Source organism: Bombina bombina, chromosome 2 (assembly GCF_027579735.1).
Source record: "Bombina bombina isolate aBomBom1 chromosome 2, aBomBom1.pri, whole genome shotgun sequence".
In the NCBI taxonomy this organism is placed as follows: domain Eukaryota; kingdom Metazoa; phylum Chordata; class Amphibia; order Anura; family Bombinatoridae; genus Bombina; species Bombina bombina.
Window position 1 is genome coordinate 283,687,441 of NC_069500.1, and position 15,503 is coordinate 283,702,943.

General features: G+C 34.2%; 1 protein-coding gene across 3 annotated transcripts in view; it reads right to left on the reverse strand.

The window, feature by feature from the left end:
• Positions 1-15,503, reverse strand: part of SEMA6A (semaphorin 6A) — a 204,434-nt gene that overhangs the window by 38,682 nt on the left and 150,249 nt on the right. The gene's annotated exons all lie outside the window — the stretch shown is intronic.

Below are 15,503 nucleotides of genomic sequence, written 5' to 3' on the forward strand. Positions count from 1 at the left end.
AGTTTGGCTCCCCATCTGAAATGACTGTATATTAAACATATGTTTTAAACAAATATTGAAATATCATTTTACATATAGACTGTTTTGCTAATTAGTTAATAATGTTCAATAGCTTTGTTGAAGGCACATTATTAATTTAAAATTATGCTGCAAGTTACAATGACTAGTCTCCCCCAAACCTATGGAGGCTCAAATTAAATGAATTGCATAGTGGGATGGTGCATATTAGGAGGAACCAAAATTAATTTACTATTTTGATTAACACAATTAAATATCCTACATTTCATATTTTCTTTCACTTGTTGTCTCCAGGGCTACTTTCATTCAAATGCTGTCAATGAAACTTCCAAAGAGTACAACATGAGTAGAAACAGAACTCTCAAATTTGAATTCCTTTGTTTGACAAAATAGGGCACAACTAGAACTGCTACTGCTGGTGTGTGTTTCATTGCACTTCCTATATATGTCAGTATATAAACATAACCTTTAAAATACAATCTACTGGTCTAATATCCAATAAAATATAGTAGAAGCTAAACTGAATATGGTGCAGGACAATGTACAGCCTAATCCGGCTATGTAGAAACAGATTACCTCCAAATTGGTGCCCTCTTCCACAAGCTTTGTATCCCACAGAGGAACTACTGAGAGACAAGACTTTTAGTAGACTCATCACCAAGGGCCCGGTGTTCTAAACTTTGCCAGATCAATCGTGTATTTTCTCCCTGACCCTGTCAGGGTCTGCCCTGGTAGAATTATTATAAAAAAGGAGCAGTCCCTGTGAGTGGTGAGATGTCTCCTATTGAAAGTAATAGAGCTCACTGGAAAGGGACATCTCACTCCATGGAGCAAAGTTAGCAGTAGGCTCACTTTAAAAATTAAATCCTGCAGCCAATATAAATCACATTATGCTTCTTTATGAGTATAGCATCTTACAATCGCCTAAATTTTCATATTGATGTGTTTTTCTATTTTGAGTGCTTTGAGAAAAGTTTGCCACCTTTTAGTTCACGAGAAAAAAACTGTGAGATCATGTAGTGCAAAAATATTTATAGAATTACGCTGGAATTAGAGAGGCAATTTCATATATGCCCATGGAACACCCATGTTCAGCCCATTTAAAAAAAAAAAAAAAAAAAACAACAATTACATTTGTATTTAAGTACGAATTTCCAAGTGATTTTTGCACATCCAGTGTACTAAAATAACGAGTTACACTGTGCTTATTTATTATGATTTATTCCTGTGTAATTTACATACAAATTTTACATTTTGATAAAATAGGATTTTTGGTGAAGAAGAAGTTTGATATGATTTTTGATGCACCTTAACAATACCATTTTTTCCTACATATGTTTGTGTGAAAGATTACATTTTTAATTTTGTAAGATATTTAAAATAAAAATGTTATTGTACGCTTTTGTAATGTATGCATCTCCTCCCCATACGAACATGCTATATACGCCCCTCAGTGAGACACCCTGTTTTCAGGGTAAAAAGCTTTAGATCATTCCACCAGTGAAATAGACTGGCGAGTACTCTTTAATAATCTCGCCAGCTAACCTTTAGATCATCGGGCCCCAAGTGAGAACACTGTTTGCAAAGAGCCTTAGATATGGAGAGTGGTGGTGATGGAGGTGAGAATGGGAAAAAAGCTTGGCAGCGATTGATTTGTTTGTTTTTCTTCTTCTTTTCTCATTCTTCGTCTATTCCCTACCCTCCCTACCCAGTTGCATATTTTTAATGCTCTGGGGCCGATTTATTATAGTGCGAATGGACATGATCCGCATACGCAGTTGGCATTTAAAATTGCACAAGCTTTTCACCTGCACATTCATGGACAATCGACCGCTAGCATGGGGGGTGTCAATCAACCCAATCATATGCGATCAGGCGGATTGTCCGTCGCCTCAGATGTAGGGGATGAGTTAAGGAGCTTGATGAATCGAACCCTATATCAGAGTATGGCAATTTTTTTTGTTTTTTTAATTATGCTATTAGTATTCAAAATCATTTTACATTTCTTTTTTAAGGTACACAAGTGGCCTTCAGTTTGGCCTCACCAGATGGGTAGGACATTTGTCTATTTCACAAAGACACTGTAATAACTTTCTCAGAAATTAAATGAATTTATTCATTATCCCCATTTACTATAAATATACTGTTCATTTTGCTAATACTGCGCAACGTGTGGATAATTGTGCACTGTACTCCTATTATCTGTATGCTAATTGCACATCTGTATTATCCTATCCTATCAAAGCATAATAACACATTCTCTTAGCAACATCTCTCTTTGGTTTGAATATTTAAAGACTTTTTTTTGCAAAAAAAAATTAAAAAAATGTGAAAGATTAGTCATTGAATCAAAATGCATAGAGACATTTTTGCTGTTTTACACCTCCTGCATTTTCAAACTGCTAAAATAATGTTGACAAAAATAATCATTTTCCCTCTGCAGGGGACCAAACTGCATTCTTAAGAGGCATATTACATTAATACCCTTCAATATAAAAGTGCTAAATGTGACAGTGCATAGCAAATGCGAAAATTAGCATTTTAACATATACATCACAGTGCAAGAGCTAATTTATGTAAATATAGCACATAGTTGATAAGCCTATTTATCAATTAAACATCTTCATGTTTATCCCAGATAAAAAAATTTGGGCAAACATTGCCTAATAATCCTTGTCTATTCATTAAAAAACATTCTTTATTAGAAAAAAATATTTCCCCAAACATTGAGACATATTGTTAATTATATATAATAATGATTTTAAAAAAAATGCCAGGTATAAATAAATACACTTAAAGTGTGTGAACAAAAAAGTAATAGAAATCAGAATTTAATCTTCTTTTCTATATGACCCCTGGGGATATATTATGTTATCTTCTCCAATGAATAAGCTTTACATTTTGTGTACACTATCAATAAACATATTTCATTCCTCTGCTTTAGCTATTGCGTATTCCTTTTGATGTCACTGAACTTGACAGGACATATTCCGGTTATTAGAATCAGGCAACATGGTATCTAATATTCTAATCCATCTCCTCTGCCACATTGTGTACGCATAGAAAAGACAAGTCATTAGTCTAACAATTTTTGTCATCTCTTCTTTTATCTTCACATTTATTCTAAGCTCTGACCTCTTCGCTCGGTAAGAAATAGTCAGATCTAGTAAACGTCAACATTGCCAACTTTGTTTAATGAAACAAAACTCAAAATAAAGTGCCCAGAGGAAAAGTCAACAGTCAATAAGTGTATTTGTAACACTCTAATGAACATATCTGGGTGGGGGTGATTTTTCAAAGCTCCACACAGATTTAAACAGGGGCAGAAAACTCAGATGCAGCAACATGATTATACCAATATGACACAGACAAAACCATAAGCTTGAAAATGGAGCATGTTCTATACATAAGAATGCTGCACAATAAGCCACATAACAGTAAAGGTTTCGGGACTTCAAGCATAAGTAAAATGCAGTTACTATTCAACTTGGGTTTTGGAGGCTAAAGGCAGATAACAGCAAAATCTGAATAGACTTGGTGTGGTTCGTGCCAAGTTTGAAATCATGGTTTACTCATACTTTAAAGTACATGGCTATGGGTACAGTGGATGTTCGGTTAAGGGTTCCAGGAAAATAATTGCATGTTTTTAAAGGGTTTTGTGTGTATCCTGGATGCAGACACTACCTCTTTATTATAACACTGGACATTTCTACCATTCACTGACCTCTGATTCACTTCTAGGGAGATAGATTCCCAATCAAACTTGCTAGCAAAAGTAGTAATTTTAAAAACAAACCAGATGATACAGAGTTGAAGAATGTAACAGCTTAGCTGGAGTCATCTGCTGAAAAGTCACAAGAATATAAAACTACAGCAATGATGACAACCCTTCTTCCGTTCTTTTTCTATTTAAGAATACCTCTCTCATTTCTTAATTTCACTTTAAAAGGACAGTGTTATTGAAAAGTGTTACTGTTAAAGTAGATAATCCCTTTATTACCTATTTCCCAATTGTGCATAACCAACACTGTTATACTAATATACTTTTTACCTCTATGATTACCTTAACTAAACACATGCAGACTGCCCCTTATCTCAGTGTTTGTTTTTTTACAATTTGGCATTTTAGCCAATTAGTTCTGGCTCTTGTGAACCCATAATTATTATCTATGGCAATAAGCTCAATGTTATCTATATGGCTCACATGAACAAGCACTGCCTGGCTGTAATGCAAGATTGTAAAAAGCTTAAAGGGACAGTCAAGTATAAATTAAACTTTCATTATTCAGATAGGACTTTTAATTTTAATTGACTTTCCAATTTACTTTTATCATCAAATTTGCTTTTTTCTCTTGGTATTCTTAGTTTAAACTAAACTTAGGTAGGCTCATATGCTAATTTCTAAGCCTTTGAGGGCTGCCTCTTATCACATGCTTTTTAAATCTCTTTTCAACACAAAGAGACAGTAAGTACACATGGGCTATATAGATAACACTGTGTTCAGGCACAGAAAGTTATTTAAGATCTAGCACAATACAATGCTAAATTTAAGACAATAGATAATAAACAGTCACAGTCATGTGATCAGGGGGCTGGAAGAAGGTTCCTAGATACAAGGTAATCACAAAGGTAAAAAGTACATTAATATAACTGTGTTGGTTATGCAAAACTGGGGAATGAGTAATAAAGGGATTACCTATCTTTTAAAACAATAACAATTCTATGGTTGACCGTCCCTTTAAGGGGAAAAAAAAGCATTGAGATAACAGACAGCCTGCAGGGGCTTATAGAGTATAATGTATATTAATATAAACATTTTTGTTATGCAAAGCTGGGGAATGGGTAGTAAAGGAATTGTAAATCAAGTAGACTTTACCTTGAATGCTTCATAGTTCAATCAACAATTTTTTTCTTATCTCTGCTCATTTTGTTTTTTATCACATATCTAAAAACTATCATAGATTTGAAAGGTCAGTAATCTGAGTGTTTTTCTGTCTGAGGAGTTGCAGGGTGCTTGCATATAAATGATAAAGCAATGGCAATGGACAAGATAATATAGGATATTACTGTGCACACAGGGTATTCTTATGTGTGGAATAAGATGACTAATAGGCTGATTAATATCTGTCTTTGTGCTGTGGACTAGCTGGGCAGTATGGTGTTGACTGTGCTCTGGTATGTATAACTAAGAGAGTGTCTAGATGACTGTTGGTGGATACAGCTATATGAAGGAAATAAGAGTTCTAGACAGCTGCAGAAAAATAACCACAGGGTAAAGATAAGGTAATTACAGCTGCATGTAAAAAACGGGATATGCAAATCCTGCCAAGTTTTTTTTAAACAATTAAAAAAGTACAATAAAACCGCAAAACAATAATAATAAGAATAATTTTATTAATTGATGTGAATGATGAGTTTTCAGTGAGCAACCTGAGCTTACATTAGGCCATCACTCATCGTACAAAGTCTTCCAGAGCAAAAATAGTGTAGATACCAATAAGTACTAGAAGATTATGTCTCCAATATACCGTTAATTCATCACTATGGGGCCAATATATCATAGTGCAAGCAGACATGATGCGATTTAGCGTATCATGTCCGCCGCACATCGATAAATGCTAACAGCATACGTTGTCTGCATTGATCATTACATAGGCAGTTCATGTGAACTGCTTGTGTAATGCCGTCCCCTGGAGATTTGCGGACAATCCCCTAGCAGGGGGTGTCAATCAACCCGATCGTATTCGATAAGGTTAATTTCTGTCCGCGGCCTCAGAGCAGATGGACAAGTTATGGAGCAGCGGTCTTTAGACGGCTGTTTCATAACTTCTGTTTCCGGCGGCACGGAAACAGGGGCATCAAGCACCATACGGAGCTCGATATGTCAGCCCTTATGTCTGTTTTGAAGATTATTTTCTCACTGGCTGCTAAATGCTAGTGCCAGTTGTATTTATTTATTTTCACTGTTGGCATTATAGGGTTACAGTTACAGAGGAAGTTTATATACACTTGAATTAAATCAGATATATATTTAGTAGAACAGCAGTAGAAATGTTCCAAAAAGCATACAAGGAAGAAAAGAACAATAGCAATCTATGGCCCCTAATTCCAAACACTTATAAAGCAGGGGGGTCGGTGTGTTTTGGAGTTTATTTAATAAAATGATGTTCATATTAATATTCAATTTAGCCTAGAAAAAAAAGCAGCTTATACTTAATGGCCTATATTACCAGTGGGCCGCAATCAATAGTACAGCAGGGTGCGCTATCTATATCGCTTTCCTGTGCTATGAATAAACCACTGGAATTACAAGTGAATGGTAAAAACAATTTATCTGAGAATCTTAACTAGCTTCTGACATATACTCTACACTATTGATGTATAGAGCAGGGTGCGCTATTATCCCTCATATTATAAGTGGTGAGTTACATTTTGCGCATGAAAATCTAGCATGGTTGGAGACCTGAAGTACAGTGTTAAGGCTAAAATATATGTATAACAGAACACAAGCATATTTATATTTTATCATTTTTATATACTGTATATATATATATATATATATATATATATATATATATATATATATATACCATGTAAAAAATATATTTTTTTTCTTGAAATAAATAGATTTTAACAGTGATTTAAAGAGATATGGTATATGACAAGGTGTTGGTCTGGGAAGGGCGCAATATGTATATACTGTGTATATATATATATATATATATATATATATATGTGTGTGTGTGTAGATATGTGTGTGTGATATATACATATAGACATATCTACACTCAAACAAATATACCTTTGAGGCTATCACAGCCCAACACCTTGTCATTTATCATATCCCTTTAAATCATTGTTAAAACATTTATTACAATAATAAATCCACTATTTGACCTTCGTCATTGCGCACCTTCGGTTTAGTGCACATTAAGCTTAGTGCACCAGTTACAAAATGGCTGCGTCCATTACTATAAATAAACTAAAATTGTATACATATTTATTCAATATTTAAACAGCTAGAAGTTTTAAAAATTACATCTGCATTTTATTTTCATACTAAACTTTGCTTTGAATACATCATTATATCTAGCAATTGTTTATATCTTATAATGTCTATAAGACCTCCTACACCTTTATCCTCTGAATCCTTCCTGATTTAATAATCTCTTGCTGTACTAAGAACTATATATCGCTTTCTGTATTTTAAACATTCTGATTTTATATATATATATATAAGAAAAAATTACAGTTCACTGTAGCTGTCCAAAAAATAGTATAGGCGTGTAAATACAGTCTGTGTTCATACTGGTATGGTAATAAACAAAGTCTTTTCAAAGGTGAGCCTCTGATGTAAAGACAAATTCAAAGCATTAAAATCATGTATGATGCTTGTAAACACCCCCTATATACGCCACAAAATAAATCATTAATGAAGGTAAATAATGCAGTGTGCTTCACAACACCGGAGGGTAGTATAGACTGCTCACATCAGCATCCGGTGTAAACGGGATATATTTACGGTGTATACTATGAGTGTGTGGTATCTTCCACTCTTCAGCTCAAAGAGGAAGCAATCAGGGAAAACCGTGTTCCCAGAAGGCACAATACATATATATACATATATATATATATATATATATATATATATACTGTATATATATATATTCTCAGTTTCCAATTATTTTTAACCACATACCATGTTCAATTAATAGCTTTTAGACATAGTCTGCCTAACAATGTTTATGTGTTTAACTGAAGTCACTGTTCATTAGCAGTAATTATTCCTCTCTTTTACTGGTTCAATGCCACAGGTATGAATTCATTTATGAGACAAATTCATAGGGTGCCTGAAAAAGAGCCAGTAGCAACATTTTTTTCCTTGAGACCCATTAATTAGCAGCAAAGCCAATGGAAAGCATATGCACCGTTAGCACAATCACATCTCCTTCAGGTCATAAGGTTTAGCTATGTTATTTTAGGTGCAAAGCAAATAATAAAACACCTCTATTCACAGATCTGATTCATCAGGATAAAGTAATCCCCAAAGCATTTGTATATATGATTTATTGCTTACTGCCCCCACTGTGCCACTGTTAGCTTGCCAGAGGGGTGTGTAGAATGCTGTCCTAGCACCACTGTGTATTATAAGATCAAGCTTTGATATGTATTTTGCATTTCTTTCATTGAATGTAATGAAAAGTGAAAAGGAATTAAAGTAAGATTTTTTTTTCAAGTGTCAAACTTTTTTTGTAAATGGAAAAATCTTGAACATTGTCTCCAAAAACAATTCTAGAAATGTCTCATCTTAAAGGGAATGTAATGTAAAAGTTAACCTGAAAGGGACATTGTACACTCGATTTTTCTTTGCATAAATGTTTTGTAGGTCATCCATTTATATAGCCTATACAGCTTTTTTTTTTTTTTAATGTATAGTTTTGCTTATTTTTAATTAATTGCGCTGATTTTCAGACTCCTAACCAAGCCCCAAAAATTTAGGAGAAAACTGATATATACCTACTCCAGCTTGCTCCTGTTTGTGTAAAGAGTCTTTCATATGCAGAGGAAGGGGGTGTCTGCTTTTTTTGCTATAGAATCACTTGCAGTGGGTTTTCCAGCTAATCTTTTCAACAGAGCTAAACTGGGAGCTTCTAAGTAAGTTTTTAAACGGTTTTATACTGGATTTTTAGATCAGTATCTGTGCATCTTATTCTTTACAGTAGTGTCTATTACATGCAGTTAAATGAAAATTTGTGTATACTGTCCCTTTGAAAGCTATTTTTTTCTTTCATAATTTAGATAGAGCATGTGATTTTAGTGGCCCTCTCTGCATTGGCCAGCGATGGTGCCGATCGTTGGTGGGTGGGAGCCTTAGCAGGAAGGCAGGTGGGTGGCCCATCGTTAGAGTAGTTCCGGTGTGCGGTCCATGATTGTTTCTCATGGCCGGTGCACGCGCGTGGGGGTGGGTGGCGGCAGGGGCACGCATGTGTGCGTGCTCGTGATGGAGCAGAAGTGGGTGGGACCGTTATACTATGACACATATAGTATTGTATAAGTACATAGTAAGAGGGCAAAAGGATTTGGGAAAGGGATCTGGGAGGGAAGGGGGTAGGGTATTGAGGGGGGGCAGCTACACTACAGAAAAAAACGGGGTTTTTTTAAAAAAAAAAATAGCACAATTTTACTGGAAACTGGGTACTGGCAGACAGCTGCCAGTACCTAAGATGGCGCCTAACAGTTAGAGGGGGGAGGGTAGAGAGCTGTTTAGGTGGGATCAGGGAGGTTGGGAGGTAAGTGGGGATACTACCCTGCATACAATATATCATTTAAAAAAAAATGATACTGGCAGACTTTCTGTCAATACTTAAGATGGGGTGACCTTTGGGGGGTGGGGGAGGAAAGAGAGATGTTTGAGGTGGGATGTGTCAGGTGGGAGGCTGATCTCTACACTAAAGCTAAAATTAACACTACAAGCTCCCTACAAGCTATTTAATTAACCCCTTCACTGCTGGGCATAATAAACGTGTGGTGCGCAGTGGCATTTAGTGGCCTTCTAAATACTAAAAAGGAATGCCAAAGCCATATATATTTTTATCCTTTATGTACAAAGGGGATCACAGAGAAGCCTTTACAACCATTTGTGCCATAATTGCACAAGCTGTTTGTAAATAATTTCAGTGAGAAACCTAAAGTGTGTGAAATAGTCTGTATAAATGTGAACAATTTTTTTTATTTGATTGCATTTTGCGGTGAAATGGTGGCATGAAATATCCCAAAATGGGCCTAGATCAATACTGTGGGTTGTCTACTAACAAAAAAATATATATATACATGTAAAGGGTTATTCAGGGATTCCTGACAGATATCTGTGTTAAAATGTAACATGCAAATTTTGAAAAAAAAAAATGGCTTGGAAATAGCAAAGTGCTACGTGTACTTATTGCTACGTGAACTTGCAAAAAAAGCAAAGAACATGAAAACATGTTTTTTGGTGGTTGTAGATGTGTAACAGATTTTGGGGGTCAAAATTAGAAAAAAATTGTTTTTTTTTTCATTTTTTCATCATATTTTATAATTTTTTATAGTAAATTATAAGATATGATGAAAATAATGTTATCTTTAGAAAGTCAATTTAATGGCGAGAAAAATGGTATAGTAAATGAGTAAGAGGAAAATTACAGCTAAGCACAAGCACTGCAGAAATGTAAAAATAGCCCTGGTCCTTAACTGTAAGAAATTGAAAAATGGTCTGGTCCTTAAGGGGTTGAAAAAAAACAAGTCATATGACTGCTACAGAAAGCAGGCTCTCATGAACAAGCATGCACTGCAAGTGCTACAAAGCAGCCTCCACTGCTTAGTACATAAAGACCTTAGTATTTAATTCATGTTCATAGATATAGGTAAACAAAAGTTAAAAAAAAAACAATATATCACAAAAGCATTAGAGCATTTGTTTTTATCTTTAATGAACATAAAGATGTTCAGTTCTATAGTCCATATTATAAACTGCACTTGAATAATTCCAAGATTATAGTGTACTCCAGATTCTTATACTTATGCTAAGTTTCTTTGATTTGTCTAAATGCTAAAATGAATTTTAAACCAAATGTGTTTTTGTTATGTTTTTTTCAGCATAGATGAAGCATAATGCATAAGAAAAGTTAATTATCAAGCTAGGTGTTCTAATTGCCCTATGAAAGCAAAACCAATCTTTTCAATCTATATTATTCTAATACAGGTCATATTTTCAAGGGGAGATCATGTTCACATGTTTCCAATTTTGCAATAGCAGTTGAAATAATAAACCTATATGTGAGAAATTTATACAGACATATAATAAGAACAGCAAACACTTGCCTCACATTGATGGTGGAAAAGTTATTAGGGCATTGTACAAAAAAAAATATAATAATAATAATAATAAATAACGCATATAAAAGAGCAGTTTTTCTTTAGGCAGAAAGGTAAATGCTGTTTTCATGAAACTGAAATGAAGGAAATGTATGTTACTGCATGTGACTGGCTGATCAAGACAACTCCCAGAACACTGTTGGTGGAAAAACTCTCTATTAAACTGTACTTATGTATATTTTGGGGGTTTTACTCCGTAATATGTTTCCAGTGATTTGCTATGCCAGCTTCATAGGAGTATATAGGTATTGTTCATTTAGGGTTTTTCTTACAATTTAAATATCTGGTTTTGATAATTGAAACTGCCACTAACCATAATAAAATATATTAGTATTTCTGAAGAGATAAAGAGAGTGAGAGAGAGAGAGAGAGAGAGAGAGAGAGAGAGAGAGAGAGAGAGAGAGAGAGAGAGAGAGAGAGAGAGAGAAGGAGGTATGCTCTTTCTGAAGACTCAGACATAGTTTTAGGAACAGTAGGTGGTGTCTTCAATGAGCAAAAACACCTAGTTCAAATACAAAAACAAATCTAAAGTAGCAATATTCTGTAATATGATACTCTGCAGCTGGTATAACAAGTAACTGGGAAAATATTAAAGGGAAACACATTTTACAGCACATTGTCTCTTTAATGCTCATTGGCTGATCATGACAACTCTCACAGCTCTCTTGGTGGAAATCAACAAGCCATCAAACAACAGCATGAGAATAATGATCTATTCAGCAGAGAGAAAATACTATTCAGCAGAGAAAAAAAATGTAATGCCTTTTGTTAGGCCATTTGTTAGATGGAATAAATTATTTAAAAATATCCTTTTACTTGTCAGATTCACTGTAGAACAGAAGAGGTTAAACAAAGTTATTTTGAATTCCTAAAATCATTTTTGTTTCGCTAAAAGTTATTATATTACATTGCAAACTATTACAGAGACAAAATGTGTATATTTATAAGACAAACCTGGTTTTCACATGTGTGTTTAATAAAACAAAGCTTTTACATGAGTAAAAGCAAAAAAAAAAAAAAAAAAAAACTCGAGCAGCCTGTGACTGTTGCTAATTTATCAACCTCATTAGACAAACTGAAGGCTCCAGACGTTTAGGGACATCAAGATAAAACAGGGAGTTAGCTGCATTCACCTCTAAGGAGTAGGTCATAAAGATGGATGGAGCATCTAGAGATGGTAAAGTAGGAAAGAAACAGACAAAGGCTAAAATGGGAGGTCAAGGGAAATGCCATTATATTAAGGAAGAAAATGGCCTCATTTTCTCCCAACTCATTGTTGACATCTAAAGGTTAAGTTAGTAAAACTACAACACATAGAAAAGCATTACGTCAGTACCAAGAGGGTAAAGCCTTGGAACAATTGACAAAAGATGAATTTTTGCTGGTGTATTTTCTACTGGGGAAGGTGGCAGGGAGGTCGTCTAGATTACAATGGCAGCAGGAGGGAATTAGTTAGTGTACAGGGTGAGGAGTAGGTTATTTTGCAAAGGTGAAAAACACACAGGTTTGTTAAAAAAACAAAACAAAAAAACAGTGCACGTGAACAGAACATACACTGGAGTTGTAGGAACTCAATAAGCAACATTAATAATCTGTAAGATAAATAACTGAATGTGCTAAGTGCATGAAAAGTGGGCAAAAATAGACCCATTAGTTTTGCCAATATATCAAAGGGATATTAAATTTAAAACTGAATTCTCCATATATTGTACTTTAATTATTCATTTTGTCCACTTTATACGTAGATTTTAATTTAAAAAATATTTGTCCACTACCCACAGAGGGTGGAATGGATTCTGAGTCTTGACCCTGCAACATTGTACACAGTGATGTCTTGATTAGAGCAGGAACTTATATATATCTGTCTCTAACTGGCCAAAGAAAACTGGTAACCTATACAGCTCGCTAAAAAAAAACTTATCAATGGGTTTGATCCATGAGAGAAAATGTTGTTAATAATAATAAAAGACAGATTTAAATATTTTTATGCAGATGCTTAACTGCTGCTATATACAATGCATCTATAAAGATGGTTTTAATGTCCCTTTAATATATTTTTAGCACACATGGAAATTCAAATGAAGGCAAAACAACTCCAGAGTATATTTAGTTAATTAAGCTGTGGTACGTAAATGTCACATCCCCATGAGTCAAGTCATTTCAAGGGGCACCTCCCATTTTCTGGTTCCTTGAGATACCTATGCTTGCAGAGAATATGCTGAGCATATGGATGTGACATCATTAAACCACCAGTGTCATTGCAAACAAAGCAGCTAGTGAATTAAGAATTAGTACACAGAAAAGAATTTACTGTCAGCGTGAAAATGAAAGAAAACACTTTTCAAAGAAATTTACACTAAATAACACCACAGAGCACTTAGCAAAACAAAAATACAACGGAAAAAAACTGTAAATCACCAAAATGAAATCATTAGAAAAAGTGAGTAAAAAACAGAACAAAATCATAAGAAAACATCAAGCCTTGTTTAATTGGTTTTTAAATTAGCATAGTTACTCATTGTCTTTCTGTTCTCTATTAATGTCACACCTGAGACAGACAAGGAGTACAAGCACACACATATGTGATAATGGCAAACACCCATGCATTTCTTCTGCTACCATTGTGATTGAGTGTGCAAATGCTTTCAGCTTTGTCAATATAATATCCAAAAAATGCCTTATGTTGAACACATTGTTACAGTAGAAACAGGAGAGAGAAAAATATTTAGTAGAATTTGAGAGTAAGCAAATATGGACATTTTTTTTTACATTATTGTTTTTTGATATTGTTTCTTTTTTTACCCCTGAGAGTTTGTATTCTTATCACACTTAGAAATGGAATAGTGCTCTTAGTTTGTTATAGAAGGGGTCAGCAAATTGAGCCCCCGGATGTTTTGGAACTACATTTTTCCATGATGCTCAGACAGCCTAAAGAGTGTCTTAGCATCATGAGAAATGTAGTTCCAAAACATCCGGGGGCTCAGTTTGCTGACCCCTGTGTTATAGAACAGTACCACACAGAGAAAAAGGCAAATATTGTTACACATTCGAAATATTATTTTTTGATCTTACTCTTTTCATTTTGTGTTTTGCAGTATTTACTCTTGGTTTAGAACCTTATTAAATTATCATGTCTGTATATAGTGTCATGAGAGAGAACAGACACAAAATTACATCCATTACATTTCTTAAATAACAGGAGAAGAAAGCATCAAGATAATGTTCAAATTAGTTCTTTGAATGAACCAGATGAGATAATGGTCAGAATTTGTGTGGCTTCTCTTTTCAAATAGGTCAAAACTAACTCAAGTAAACTAACTCAAGTAAAGTTACATATGTTCTGTTTTAAGGTTTATAGTAGATGTTTAAAATCGCTTATTAATACATAATGAATTCAAATTCAATATGGAAATTAAATAATATATACAGGGAAATTGTAATAAGCAAAAGCAAAAGCACCTACATTAAGAATTATGGTATGTTCTGCAGTCTTTGGAGGAAAAGATAAGTAATCAACAGTCGTGGTTCAATTACTCCAAGTTATAGGTTAATGACTTCCATCTTAGGACCACAAATCTATTGTAAACCTAGTGACACAGCCAGGGCACGTTCCCTTGTGTGTTTTATGATGTAATATAAATAGCAAATAGCTCTCAAATGTAGATCTCTATTATCCAGACTGACAGTACTGAGAAGCTGGGAGTCATTATCCCTCTCTCGATTACAGAGAAATGAGAGAATTAAATTAGTTCACATTTAGAAAACAAAACTTATTCTAATGTCCCTGTAATCTTTTACCAAATTACATCCAGACTTAACTACAATAGGCTCCTAATATATATATATATATATATATATATATATATATATATATATATATATATATATACACACACCATGTTATGGCTTGAATGGATGTTACAAAATCTGTGTTATGTGATTTGTTTATATTTTGATTTAAATCAATAGTTAATTTTTTTAATATATTTATCAGCTCATTTCTGTCTGTCATGAATAATATGTAATCTGTTTGAAATATTATTTAAGATAAATTAACCTGATTTGCTGGTAATGAGCGGAACCAGTCGCTGATTTAATCATCAGCGCTAGTCACACGTCTCAGATGTGCAACTAGTGCTGCTGATTGGATCAGAGGTGGACCAGCAGTATTCCTCAGATCCTGAGGGGCACTTCTGCTATGTGTTTAACCAGGGTTTATAGTCTTAAAATGATGTGCTATAATGAATTTATGGATTATGGGGGGGGGGGGGGGGGAGACAGCCATCAATAGCAAACCTGGAAAACAGTCATACTAGTAAATTAAGATAAAATTAAACATTTTACTCCTTTGAGTAAAATTACTAAGGAAACAGCACATTAACCTGTGATAAAAAAACTGTCTGAAAACAAAGGAGTTGGGTAACTGTAGACAGAATAATGTTGTAAAAATAAAAAAATATTTATACATACAAAAGTAGCTCATATAAATCCTCATTTGATTTATTTAAATATCTGATTGAGTGACATGTGTTGCAATATTGCATTTTGTTCTGTGTGGTCTCCATACTTATTTT